Below are 13,685 nucleotides of genomic sequence, written 5' to 3' on the forward strand. Positions count from 1 at the left end.
ATTTTAGGGCTTCCGTCTACAGAAATTAACCCACATTAATGAACCAAGATGTTAAGCTGTCCTTTTCTTATTGAATAAAGACCCCCCGCCCAAAAAAAAAGAGAGAGAAAGAAAGGAAAGGAAAGAAAAGGAAAGGAAAGAAAGAAAGAAAGAAAGAAAGAGAGAAAGAAAGAAAGAAAGAAAGAAAGAAAGAAAGAAAGAAAGAAAGAAAGAAAGAAAGAAAACACTGAGGTAAATACAAAAATTAGTACGTCCATTTAGGGGTGGATCCAGAGCTTCTTCATCGAGAAGGGTAGATTGGGGGGGGGATACAGACTCAATAATTTCATTATTAGTTGTACCCCTCAGTTCTCTATTCAGAATGAAAATAAATTAAACCTTTCAGCTTAACGTCCCACCATTATGCTCTTTAGGCTAAGGGAGACACATGATTAAGTCAAGTGAATGGTTATGGATTAATTGGTGGAATGCGAATGTGGGATGAAATTGAAGTACCTCGAGAAAACCCACGGGCACGATGTTGTCCACCACAAATTTACTTGGCCGGGGATCGAACCAGGGTGCCCACATATAGAGGTAAACACTCTACCACTGAGCCACCTTGCCCCTAGTATTAAGAACTGGTGAGTTCAATTTTTGCAGTTGTAACTTAATAATAAAAGAGAATTAATCCTCGCGATGTTGAATGATACATACGTCCATTCCAAAATGTCAATTTACTCGGAGTTATGAAATCTTGGAAACAAGAAATTTTGAAAGAAGGTATCTGGAGAAAATTACAGGTAGGTCTATTTCATAACCTACTATAATTTCTATTCTACGGCATGTATAAAGCCTCTGTATCTTTCAATTTAAAGTAGCTTGATTATAAGTTATAATACTAGATGAAACATCCGTTCTTCGCACAGGAGTATGGGTTTTTGGAAAATTCGTAATACCAGCTTTTCACACCATGTCGATAAGGCTTGCATTTTAATGTCATCGGGAGTTACTATTCATCTCAGCGACACCGAAATTATGGATTACACATTAATACTGGTCGTTTTCGATTACTTTTACAATTCAACCAATTTCTACTCCTCTCCCATAGTTTCATGTAGATATGGAATGATTTTGAACTTACACAGTATCGAGGGTGTGATTATTCATCTCAGCGATCTCAAAATCTATGGATTGGGCATTAATATCAGTCGTTTCCGATAATATTTGCATGTCACCTCCTAGGGTGATAAAGGTGTCTAACCCCCACAATACGGCACCAAGGGTGAGTGTCAATATTTATCTCAACGACCCGAAAAGTATGGATTCGACACCAATATCGGTCGTTTTAGATTATTTTTACATGTCACCCTTTGTACCCTTTGTACCAGTCCACAATATTTGATTCCAGATTTGTAAGTCTTGAGAAATTGCTCCAGGTGTTCCGGAGTTGTGCTGGAACATACATACATACGAACATACATTTATACAGCGTGTCCCAAAAATAATGGCGAAAAATCAAACCACAGATTCCTGACGCCGAAACAACTAAAAAAAATGTTTATTTGACATATAATCCGGAAGTGGACAAGAGCGTAGCTAAAAAGCTTCGAATATGAGAGGAAAGGAGCTTCACACATGCCTACCGGAATAATGACAGAAGCTAGGAAGCGGGTTCAGAAATGCGTAAAAATCATATCAGCTTCATCTGTTAAACACATCTTACATAACTACGACAGAACATGTTACATTCTCCATACGTCATGTAGGGATTCACCGAATGTCTGTATGGCAAAGATAATGAAACGGTGCAGTAAAGATGGAAAACATTCAGAAAGAAGTTGTTATCCATGGCACGATTGCACGCCACATGTACAATGAGAGTCAAAACAAAGACCATTGAGGATGGTTGCATGATCGCAGGGAGCAATGCAAAATACTATTCCAGATAGAAACTTGCAGAGAGAAGGTAGAAATAAGAACAAGTGAATAGTCGTGTAATGTAATGAAATAACAAGCAGAATACACGACGACATTCTGTACTTGTAACTTAGTATCCAGGGACGTCATTTAGGGGGGAGAGCAGGGAGGGGCATTTGCCCTCCCCTGAGTTTGAGATGTATATAGATTTATCAATAGAATAGTAGTAAATCAGAGAAAATGCGAGATATTACTTATATAAAGGGGTTTTGCCTCCCTCCAAGGAAAATCTGAAATGACGCTCCTGTTAGTATCTAACACAGAGTAGCACAACAAACTACTAGGTCATACGTGCTGACAATAAACGTACCTACAGATGTTCAAAGTGCTGTCCTCCTACATCTATGCAAAGTAGCTAATTCTAGCTGCAGTGAGTTTCGAATACGTTCCATTACCCTCGGTGTGTTGCGTAACTGTTCACAAGCATCTTCAATGCGGTTTTGTAAATCGGCAAGTGTGTCAATAGGAGAGTTGTAAACAACGTTTCTGAGGTGTCCCCAAACACAAAAATCAAGAGGATTCAAATCTGGTGATCTGGGAGGACAAGCTATATGGCCACTGTGTCCTATCCAGCTCCTATCATTTTCTCGGTAGGTAGGTGTGAAGATCCTTTCCCCCACATTCGAATCTGTATAGTTCCACCCCTATCCACTTCCAGGTTATATGCCATGTTAACTTTTTTGCTTGTTTTGGTGTCAGGAATATTTGGTTTAATTTTTCGCCATTACTTTTGGGACACTCTGTATATACTATAGATATGAAATGTTCCGTTGGTCCTTAAAACAAAAATTTAAAAAAACACAGGGACACGTTTTCGTTTATTTTTAATGAGGAGTTTATATGAGGCGCCTAGTATAAAAAGCCGCCAAATTCTTTTTTTTTTTTTTTTTTTAACCGAACTTGAGTTATAGGCCTATATCGCTTGGTATATGTTTGATCTAGAGTAATAGGGTGGAAACACATTTTCGTTTAAAAGCTTAATATTTCATGCTAAAAAACTAGTTCAAATATAGGACTTTGTGCGCGTGTATATGGAGTTTCATTGCACATTTTGCAAGATTACTCGAAAATAACAAGGAGACTTACGAAAGTGTCACTTACAGATTTAAATGAAACTTTGCACACTCGTAGAACATCCAAAAGTAATGGACATATATATATATATATATATATATATATATATATATATATATATATATATATATATATATATATATATATATATATATATATTTCAGCAATGGTGAAGATTTAAGGGTGGAAACGACCCTTTGAACATAGGGGTGGTCTCTAAGCATAGATTGAAACCAACCATTAAATTTAGAAGAAAACACTGCCAGGGGGATTTTAGGACAGCTGATTCAGAATCTGAAATCAAAATTACAAAATTCAAAATGGCGGATCCAATATAGTGATTATAATTACAAAATGTCTTCTGGTTTGAAATTCTCTGCACTTAGCTAAGAACAATTATAGTTGGCAGAGATTACTGCGAGGAGGTTGCAGACCAATTTGAAACCCCTTTCTGTGCTTATATTGGATGCTTGATTAAAGTGAGTCTCTGCACCTCTCACTATACACTTTACAGAGACACAAACAATAGAAAGTGTGCACCGTCAATAAATCTATGACTCACAGCTATACCATGCAGTGTTTAACTTCTGAAAATAGTGTTCTGTTATCACCGTCGTTAAAATTTTTGGAGGAAAAGAATGGAACATTTGGTCCTATAGTCCAAAACAACCTCTTTTAGTCTGAAAATGTCCTTGTGAAAACATCAAATTCGGAAAATTAACATCAGGCCTTGTGACATCATAGTTTCAAGAAGTTTTTCTCCCAGCGCCTAATGCAAAGTCTATTTTGTTGTTATTAAATTCATAGAGTGGTCACAATTAATCAACTTTTCAGCCTATTTTACGAACAGAAGAGTACTTCAAAATAGAAACTATTCAGTACTAACAACTGGTAGGATTCAGCCTCTTGATGTGTTCGTCTTTAGGTCGTGGAAAAACTTCTTGAGACATTTTACTGATATTGTCTTCTACAACTATAACATAAATTTACATCTCCGTAATAATATAATTTAGATCCAAATCACTGGTTCATAATCAGTTTTCTTCTCCCAGATTTGCAAATCTTATTAGATATGCGTGATACGAAAACAGTTATTTGGAAGATTGTGCTGCATTTTGCGATTTGTCACAGTTATTGCTGTAATAAGGTGAGCTTGGTGTAAACAATGTTTATGCATCACACACCTTTTTCTTTTTCTTTTCTTTTTTTCTTTTACGAAATATCATTACTGAGAAGCTTTTTCTCAATAAATTCATAATTATAACACTTGAGGGTATGAGAAGTTCTGACGTAGGGAGAGGGTGAGGGGACTCACTATAAAAAGGACCCCGAATAGGGAGAGGTGAGAGACTCACTGTAATCAAACATTCTGTTAAAATAAAGGTGTTTCAAATCAATAGAAAGAGATTTCAAATCGGTCTGCAACCTTCTCGTAGTAACCCCTGCCACCTATAATTGTTCTTGGATAAGTGCAGAGAATTTCAAACCAGAAGACATTTTATAATTGTAGTGTAAATGTTTCACTACATTGGATCCACCATTTCAATATTGTAATTTTGACGTCAGATTCTGACTCAGCTGTCCTAAAACCGCCCTGGTAGGATATTTTCTCCTATATTAAATGATTGTTTTCTGTCTATTCTTGGAGACTACCTCTAACGTTCAAAGGGTAGTTTCTGCCCTTAAATCTTCACCATTGCCGAAACAAAAAAAATACGTGTCGATTATTTTTCGATGTTCTACAAGTATGCCAAATTTCATTCGATTCGGTGAGTGACACTTCCGTAAGTCTCCTTGAAAGCGAAATGGATATGGCGGATTTTGATACTAGGCACCTTATGTACCAAGTTTCATGTTACTAGCTTTGGAGATTCGTGAGATAATGAATTTTCCGGGTAAAAAAATATCAATTAGACTATTTTCATCCCAGGATTTCATGAATGTATGTACCGGTGGATGTAAACCAGGCTTAACGCAAAGATTAATCTTAACGAGAATCATCATTGCTGTGTAACTGCGGACCGTTTGCTGTACATTAAATGGAGTTCAGTATTGTAATGTTCCGCACAGCATCAACACATTCTGCAGGCTATGGTAAAAGTTCTGTTCTTTGATTATGATCAGTAACTGCCCTGATTGTTTTCGGTTGTCGTGGCCGATCCATTTTTTCATCAGAAGTGTGCGTTGTTTTTCGGTTATTACTTGCATTTAGAGAACTGCACACCTCTAAATGGCAATCCTTATTGGTCTGTGTAATTCATGTGATGCCTATGAGTCTAATGCTGATTGCTCAGAGCCGCTGAATAGCAGTGGTATTGTGTATTCCTAACTCGTCTGCGACTGGTCAATCCAATGTTTTCCTGTTATTCCGTTCACTCAGAGAATGGCGTGCCTTCAAATGGCAATCCTTATTGGTCTGTGTAATTCATATGATGCCCATGAGTCTAATGCCGATTGCTCAGAGCCGCTGAATAGCGTGGTATTGTGTATTCCTAACTCGTCTGCGACTGGTCAATCCAATGTTTTCCGGTTATTCCGTTCACTCAGAGAATGGCGTGCCTTCAAATGGCAATCCTTATTGGTCTGTGTAATTCATATGATGCCCATGAGTCTAATGCCGATTGCTCAGAGCCGCTGAATAGCGGTTGAATATATTGTATGTCTGATTCGTCTGTGACTGCAAGAACAATTTTCTGAGGGTGTGTTTCCACGGTGTTTTTGAACAGCTTATCAGCATATATTGTTGGTCGGTAGCCACAGAGCTCATTTCAGTATTGTGCACGACACTAAATTTCACAAGTCAACACCATATAGTGTGTTTATTCACTATACACCACCATTCCAGATGTGCAGCACGTCTGAGTTTGAATTTGTAAAGGAAATTGACTCGCAATTGTGTAAAATCCACAATACACCTTCATGTAATCTTGCTCTACAGCACACTGCTTTCTAAATTACTGGAGACCTAATTGTTTTCTAAACATGCAAGAAGTTGGAATTAAGCCTATTGAGTTTTCTTATTTCAATCCGTTTCGTCAAATGAAACAAAACCTTCAATTTAACCACCTCGTTCTTGTGTACTTCAGGTAAAATAAGGCTCATGATTAATGAAAGTGAATTAATATTGGTAGACTGAGAATGTGGGAGGAAATGTTAGAGTTCCGAGAAAAAATACAGACACGATATTGTCCACCACAAACTCCCAAGACATGGATTGAAGCAGGGAATGTACACAGCAGAGGTGACACCTAAGTCAATGTGCCTCGTGGAATAATAATTCGTTACATGCATATACCTTATCCTTTTATTATTAATGTACATTTCCAGTCATTGCTCCAATACGTACACAAAACGCTCATAAACATTTTTATTCGAAACACTTCAGTGTTAACTGCTTCAGATTCATTTTTTAGAAGTCTTCATAAATTTCCTTAGTGATGAGCAAATGCAAGACCAAGACCAAGACTTAGACTGTCTTCATCTTGCACTGGAACCCTTGATCTTGGTCTTGGTCTTGCATGCAAGACTCTTGCTTTTAAGAAATCTTATGCTTTTCATAGGTAAATTTTATTCTGGATATAAGGGATAAAACATTTTACAATGCGCCAATAGTAAAGTAAATACAATGTCTGTTTCTAAATGTAATATAGTTTACTTTCGTGTAAATAATTATGATGATAATGTACAACATAGGCGATGACCTTTATTTTTTTTACAATGTATGCCCACGGTTCACTACTTATAACATAAATCACAATTTTGCAATCTTTTTGTATTTTTTAACACATCCAATACTCCACTGGTTCCCAAGCAGAGGAGGCTACCCCTGAGACGCATGAGAGAAAATCAAGACGGCATAGATTACTGAAATACCATGAATTGCAAAGTTATTTTTACAAGTTTTTTTTCTTTTGAACCACAATTAACTAATCTCTGTATTGAACCAACTTCCAATCAAATATTAAGAGTTTGTTTTACTGATTCCAATACGTACTGTGTGGGACAGAAACATGAATATTTCGCTGAAGTGATGAAAAAATGGAGGGTTTCAAAACGTTGGCATAGAGAAAAAAGGAGAGAATTAACGGGGTTGAACGGAAAATGAACGAGAAGGGGTTAAAAATAGTAGCATTTGGGGAAGAAAATAACAATTTTAGATGTAATTAAAAGGAGGAAGAAGAATCGATTGGGACATTGGCTGAGGAGGAACTGTATTATGAGGGACGCGCTAGGTATACGCTGCTGAAGTCGTCTGCTGTGAATTTTACTGGGCGCAGCCATATTGGTTACAAACAACCTGTTGCTAAGGTGGTTGCTAAGGCAGTTTCAATGGCGTTGTATGTGGCAGCTATGAGTCTTGTGAAAGACAAACTTAAAATCATGAATAAAAGGTTACATTTTCACAAATAGCAGTGAATATATTTACTTTATACGTATATTAAGGCTATATTTATCATAATATGAAACAAAATTACTCGACATTTTAATCCCTTCAATCGCCAATGACTTGCTGGACAACAAGTGAGTGAAAATCCCAAGCATGTACATGAGCGCTCCTTAATAATAATTTTAGATTGAGTTTAATTAACATTATTGAAAATTGTTATGCTATATACTTCTGTCAGTTGTTTGTTTAGCTTCAGTGAAAATGTTTAATATTGAAGAAACTTGATTTTTATAAAATTAGTGATCAGATGTTCGAAACAAAAGAGTACAGCGCTAGAATAACCAATGCATCTTAAAGCATACAATTACGAATACATAATCTCAGAAACTTAGCATTTTCGTGGAAATAATTTCCTAATTTATTCTTCATACTTTTGTTAGCGGGTGTCTATTCTTTGCTTGGCACTGGTAAAGTTGAAATGCGTCACCAGATTTAATTAAATAATTTAAAATGTATAACTCTCTAACTATCCTATATAATGTCCTAATGTTATCTGAATTATTTTCTTTGCGTCTACCACAAACAACGTACAGATTTGTAACATGCCAGCATATACATGTATTAAAATTCAAAGGAGAACACGTACCAACTTACGCTGGGTGGTCACTTCACGTAACACTACATCTATGATGATAAAGGGCAGCTTGAAGCTCAAGCGAATGTAAGGATGCATCTGTAGGGAGCAGGCGGATCAGTGAAGTTGGGTATGCGTGAAGGAAAGACAGGTACGAAAAGCGTACAATAGCCAGGGTTAATAATCACTATAAGTGGATTTGCATTTCAATTTCTTAGTAACCATGGTACATTTTTAACGCTGTTTCTATGTTCTCCCTCTACATAAATATTTTTCTTGCACAGAAGTATTTTCGTAGATTAGACAAATTTTATACATAAATTTTCAAATAATGATCCCGTATTTTCCATGCGTACTTAGCGTAGATCGATACGATGGAACAATTATATTTTATGTCAAACGGAATGAGACAAATTAACAAGTCCGCCTTAAACTTCACTATATTACCTACTCTTACCAAAATTTATATGCGGTAAGGTGCTGTCAGGTTAACTTGTGATTACTTAAATGCGGTTGTCTTACATATATGTGTAATACCGATTTACCAATTTTAAAATCATCCATTGCCTGCAAATCTCAATTGTATCAAGAGTTTCAAATTTTTACACATATATGTAATCACAAAGGTAAAATTGTTAACGAACTTACGCTGGTGAGGATCAGAAAGAGCAGGCACGCAAGTACACACTCCATGCTGGGGCAGGCACTGTTCGAAGGTTATAGTATGACTTTAAATGTATGATTCAATCATCAGTTTACTAAGAAACGATTTTACAGTGTACTGAGTATTAGTATATATTAAACAGCGAGTAGCCTAAAAATGTCACAAACAAACAAACAAAGATAGAGCAAGGGAGCTGTGGTAACAATATGTGTATTTTAATTTGTTTCCGGCAGAATACGCAAGGAGAGAAAGTGTTCTTCAAAAAGATTGAGACATATCTGTTCGCCCAATAAATAATTAATCATTATATCGCTTGTTGTACAGTGTGGCTTTGTTTTTGTTTCTCTTTAATATGTTTATATAGTACAATATTTCTAATTTCATTCTTGGGAAAACAAAAAAGCATTGCATGTACCTCTTAAACTGTTATGGTTAGATCCGAAAACGAAACAAATCATTTTCATAGACGAGTACCATGTAAACTTCTTCATATAACCCGCTCAAAGCGGTTTGTTTGTAACCAGCTAGCTGAACAGGAAGCGGAAATGACGTTTACTTCACCAGCGTATTAAAGGAGGTGTAGTTGAAGGAAGGTATTAAAACAGAAAATTGCTACGTCAAGACGAAGAGACTAGCTGTAGACCACCGTACATCGAAGCTTCTCAGTTGCAGCGAGTAACCTGCCAATAATATCAGAATAGCTATGACCATTGCTACTATCGTCTGGGGTGGTACAAAACTACTATTTCACTTACTGATACATCTGTTAAGTTATTGTCACTCATTTTTTAAAACACAATCTTGCAATTCAAGATGTTAATTTAAAAAAAATCAATGCACTTATTTCGAAGCTAACGATGGTTTGTCTGTTCAGCGATTTGTATTTTTTACTACAAATGTGCTTGTCTCACTGTATTATTTTACAAATAAATGTTGCTTTGATCAGCAATTTGTAGTTTTAGTATAAGTAATAGTAAAAAGTGACTGACTAACGGAACATATTAATAATTTTTTTTATTTTAAGCCAGCGAAGCGGGTAATTTACAATAGCCTTTACTATGTTTATAGTTCAATGTAATAAAATAATAATACTACTACTAGTATTAATTGCATTTTTTAAACTTAACGCCCTACATAACTTTAGGCTAGTGTTACCACGAGACGAGACATTTCTCGTGTCTCGTCTTATCTTGTCTCGTAAACGAGACGAGACACCAGACCAGACAGAACCTTTTGAGGCAAGACAGACTACTTGTGTTGCCTCGTTTTCGAGATGAGACGTCTCTTGAAGTGTCTCGTCTAGTCTCTTGTGTCAAAAATGCAAAGAGTTTTTGAATTTGTTTATAAATTTATTAACTGGGAATAAATTATTTGTCTTCGAAATACAGTATATACCAGCGTTTATTATTTCAAATGAGGACTATCCTACAAAGAACAGGGAATAGCTAAGGTTATTTTTTAAAAATGATTCTCACAAACAGCTTTATTTCCATTTTCCAATCGATTAAAGTTTAATGTTTTGTGATAATGCTCCAGATTTAAGTACAACGTTAATGCATTCATCGAGATCAGTGTTTCAGAAGATTTCATTCAGGGTACTGGTGTGGATATCTATGTATAAAAATCCTGTTATAGACGTACAAGTTGTCTTTAGCAGTTTCATCAGTAATTAACCATTGTTTCATTATCTTCCTCGTTCCGAACAAAGACAGAAACGTGCCAGCCCTTTTCTTTACTTTTAAAAAGATGCTGGTTTTGACAATAAAATTTAGTCTTTATATTGTCTTATGATGTTATTCGAAAATAAAGCCATTTTTGAAATAGGAAAGTCACATAGACCTCCTTATTTGTTGAAGTGGTGCCACAGGTTCTGGCAAAAGGATTTCAGAATAAGTGGGGAATTCTTGCCTTTCGACTGTACCGATAACATTGACAAATATTTCTGTCGCAGTAATTCATTACTGTGCAGTCTAAACTAAGCAACAGTATTCGTAGTTTGAGGGAAATTTCCCTAATCTAAGGGAAATTTTGTAGGTAAATTTAGGAAAAAGGGAAAAAGGGAATTTTTCGATAAAGCGTGAAAAATCCATGGAATTTTTTTTTTCTCTGACTGATTGACCAATGGAAATGCTTAAATTTTCTTTGTTCTTCAGAAATAAACCAATGCAATAGCAATAGTTTGTGTAAGTTTAAAGTAGCATAATTTATACGTATTGTTAGCTGGGTGTATTTGTGTGTATTTTTTGTTAAAAAATAAAATAAAATAAAATATTTTAGTTTTACGCTCCATGCTTATGCCTGCTAAGCTAAATGAGACGGTGATTATGAGAAATGAATGAAATGGTGGAATGAAGAAAGCGGGAGGAAATGAGAGAACCCCATGAAAACCCACAAACACTGTGTTTGTCCACCACAAATTCCACTTGGCGCGAGTTGGGATGGAACCAGGGACCTCACGCACCGGGAAGAACGCTCTACCACTGAGCCACCGCAACCCCTTGTTAAAAGTAACTGAAGGAAAAAAGCAAAATCCAAATAAAAAGCAAATGGCGCTTCCTTTAATGTAGCTAAATAAATTTTATCACATAACTTGTCGTGTAGGAATTAGACATTGAATGAACTAGGGAAAATTTGATAAGAAAAGAGAAAATTTAATAAGAAAAGGGAAAATTTGATAAGAAAGGGAAAATTTAATAAGAAAAGGGAAACTTTGTTTAAAAAAGGGAAAATTTAATTAAAAAAGGGAAAATTTGATAAGAAAAGGGAAAATTTTGTGTCAGTCGAGGGGAAGTTTTTCAGGAAACCTATGAACACTGTTAAGCAATCGTTGTTGGAAGATTGTAGTTGTATTGTGTATTGTGCTCTGTTAAAAAAAAAAAAAAAAAAAAACTTGGTTAAAAGTTGTAATTTTAACCACTTGGCAGAACAAATTTTTTTTTGTGGGCATCAGCCCGTTCTAGTGTTGCAACGAGACGAAACATTCTTAGTGTTGTCTCGTAAACGAGACGAGACAGAACCATTCGACACGAGACGAGCACAACTTTTCGAGACGAGACATGCTTTACACGAGACGAGACAATCCGAAGTCTCGTCTCGTGGCAACACTACTTCAGGCTAAAGGAGATGATAACCAGTAGACCAACGGGGAGGGCAATGTAAGAATAACATACACTTGTTCTTATTTGCTTTAATGTTGGTAGCATTGCCTGATCTGTGACTTTGTCACTAGTTCATTTCTTCCTGTGACCCCTGTGACTTCTCTCAGGTAAGTAGGAAAAGTTTTCCTGGTATTCCTTTTCCTTCTTCCTTCCTTGGTGTACTTGTCGTTGCTATGGAAACAGTATTTTTATGACATCGTAAAGCTTGAGTGGTGTGGCCATTTCTTCCAACTGAACTCACATCGCGTGGCGAAGTAGATGTAGGCCATCGTCATAGAAAGATGCCAAGACGAAAGGTGTTCTACTACATAACACAAACAGATTCCTGTTGCACATTCAAACCCAGAAACCTTTCTCATTTCGCGACTTTTGTTCAGTCGACAGGAAGGAAAATTCTGGTTTGTATTCTTTAAGAATAGTCTTCATGACATCATGTATTGCATTCTTCACAAAGCATCCACCAAAACTTTCATTCCACGTTCAGCGAGAATGTATTTGTTTTCTTACCGTACTTTTACAACCTTAAACAACAAAACATTTTTCGAATTCAACACATGTATCACATCGACATATATTTATTTTTTCTACATGTGTCATTCTCTTCTTTTTTTAAAAAACATTTTATTTTAGACTATTTGCAACAAATATTGAAGGTACGTTGTAGAAAAAGAGTCCATTTGCCATTTAAATAAGATGATTAGGAGCAAAATAAATTTATCAACTTCAATTGGAATATTCGAAATTTCCTTTCTTACATTTATATAAGAAGCACTAAAAGGGAATAATTGAGGTGTTAATACTTTTTCTACTACTCTATAGTTTTCTATTATAAAAATGAAAGTGACTATCGTTGTGAGTTCTTATCTCTTGAACTACCCGACCGATCTCCATCAAAGTTTCAACATAGATTAGGTTCGTGTCGGGGTGGATTTTTTTTTTCATCATTTCTCTTTGATGGTGCCACTTAGGGGAGGTGAAGGGGAGGCATATAAAAATAAATAAAAATTAAAGTGACTCGTTTGTGATTTAATAATTCTCGAACCACCACCCGACCGATCTCGATCAAATTTTCAATATAGATTAGGTTCGAGTATCGGATGATTTTTATCATTTTACTTTGACGGAGGAAGTTAGGTGAGGGGGAGGAGGAGATGTTTAAAAATGATCGAAAATGATCGATATATATACATATCGAGAATGACCGATACTAATGTCGAATCAATAGTTTTCCGGCTCTCTGAGACAAAAAGTGACTTCTGATGTAATTTAGATCCAAATTCAGCTCCGATACTTGGAGGAGGAGGAACATATATAAAAATAATCAAAAATGACAAATATTAGTGTCGAATCCATAGTTTTCGGGGTCGCTGAGATGAACGGTGACACTTCTGATACCGTTAAAATTCAAATTTAACCTTTTATGTCCAAAATGAAACGTATTTTCCCCGTGCGAAAAACGGGTCTTCTGCTAGTAATAATAATTACAATACAAGCTCTTTGATTTGCGATTAATGTTAATATGTAAACTCCAAATCATTTAAGAGTTACGGGTTGCATAAATATCTAGAGAAAATATTAAAATATTCTTAATACTTATTCTAAACGCAAGACACTCTAGTCTGTCAGTCACGCTATTTTCTAATAGTTCATAGTCGGTTAATAGATGTCACTATCTGCTCTGCCCCTGATCCCAAGATATGCTGCTAGCATGCAGGACATTTGCATATGAGCCGGAGACTTGGGGGGAATAATAATAATAATAATAATAATAATAATAATAATAATAATAATAATTATAATAATAATAAT

The sequence above is a fragment of the Thermobia domestica genome, chromosome 10 (genome assembly GCF_964235325.1).
Source record: "Thermobia domestica chromosome 10, izTheDome1.hap1.1, whole genome shotgun sequence".
NCBI classification, from domain to species: Eukaryota; Metazoa; Arthropoda; class Insecta; order Zygentoma; family Lepismatidae; genus Thermobia; species Thermobia domestica.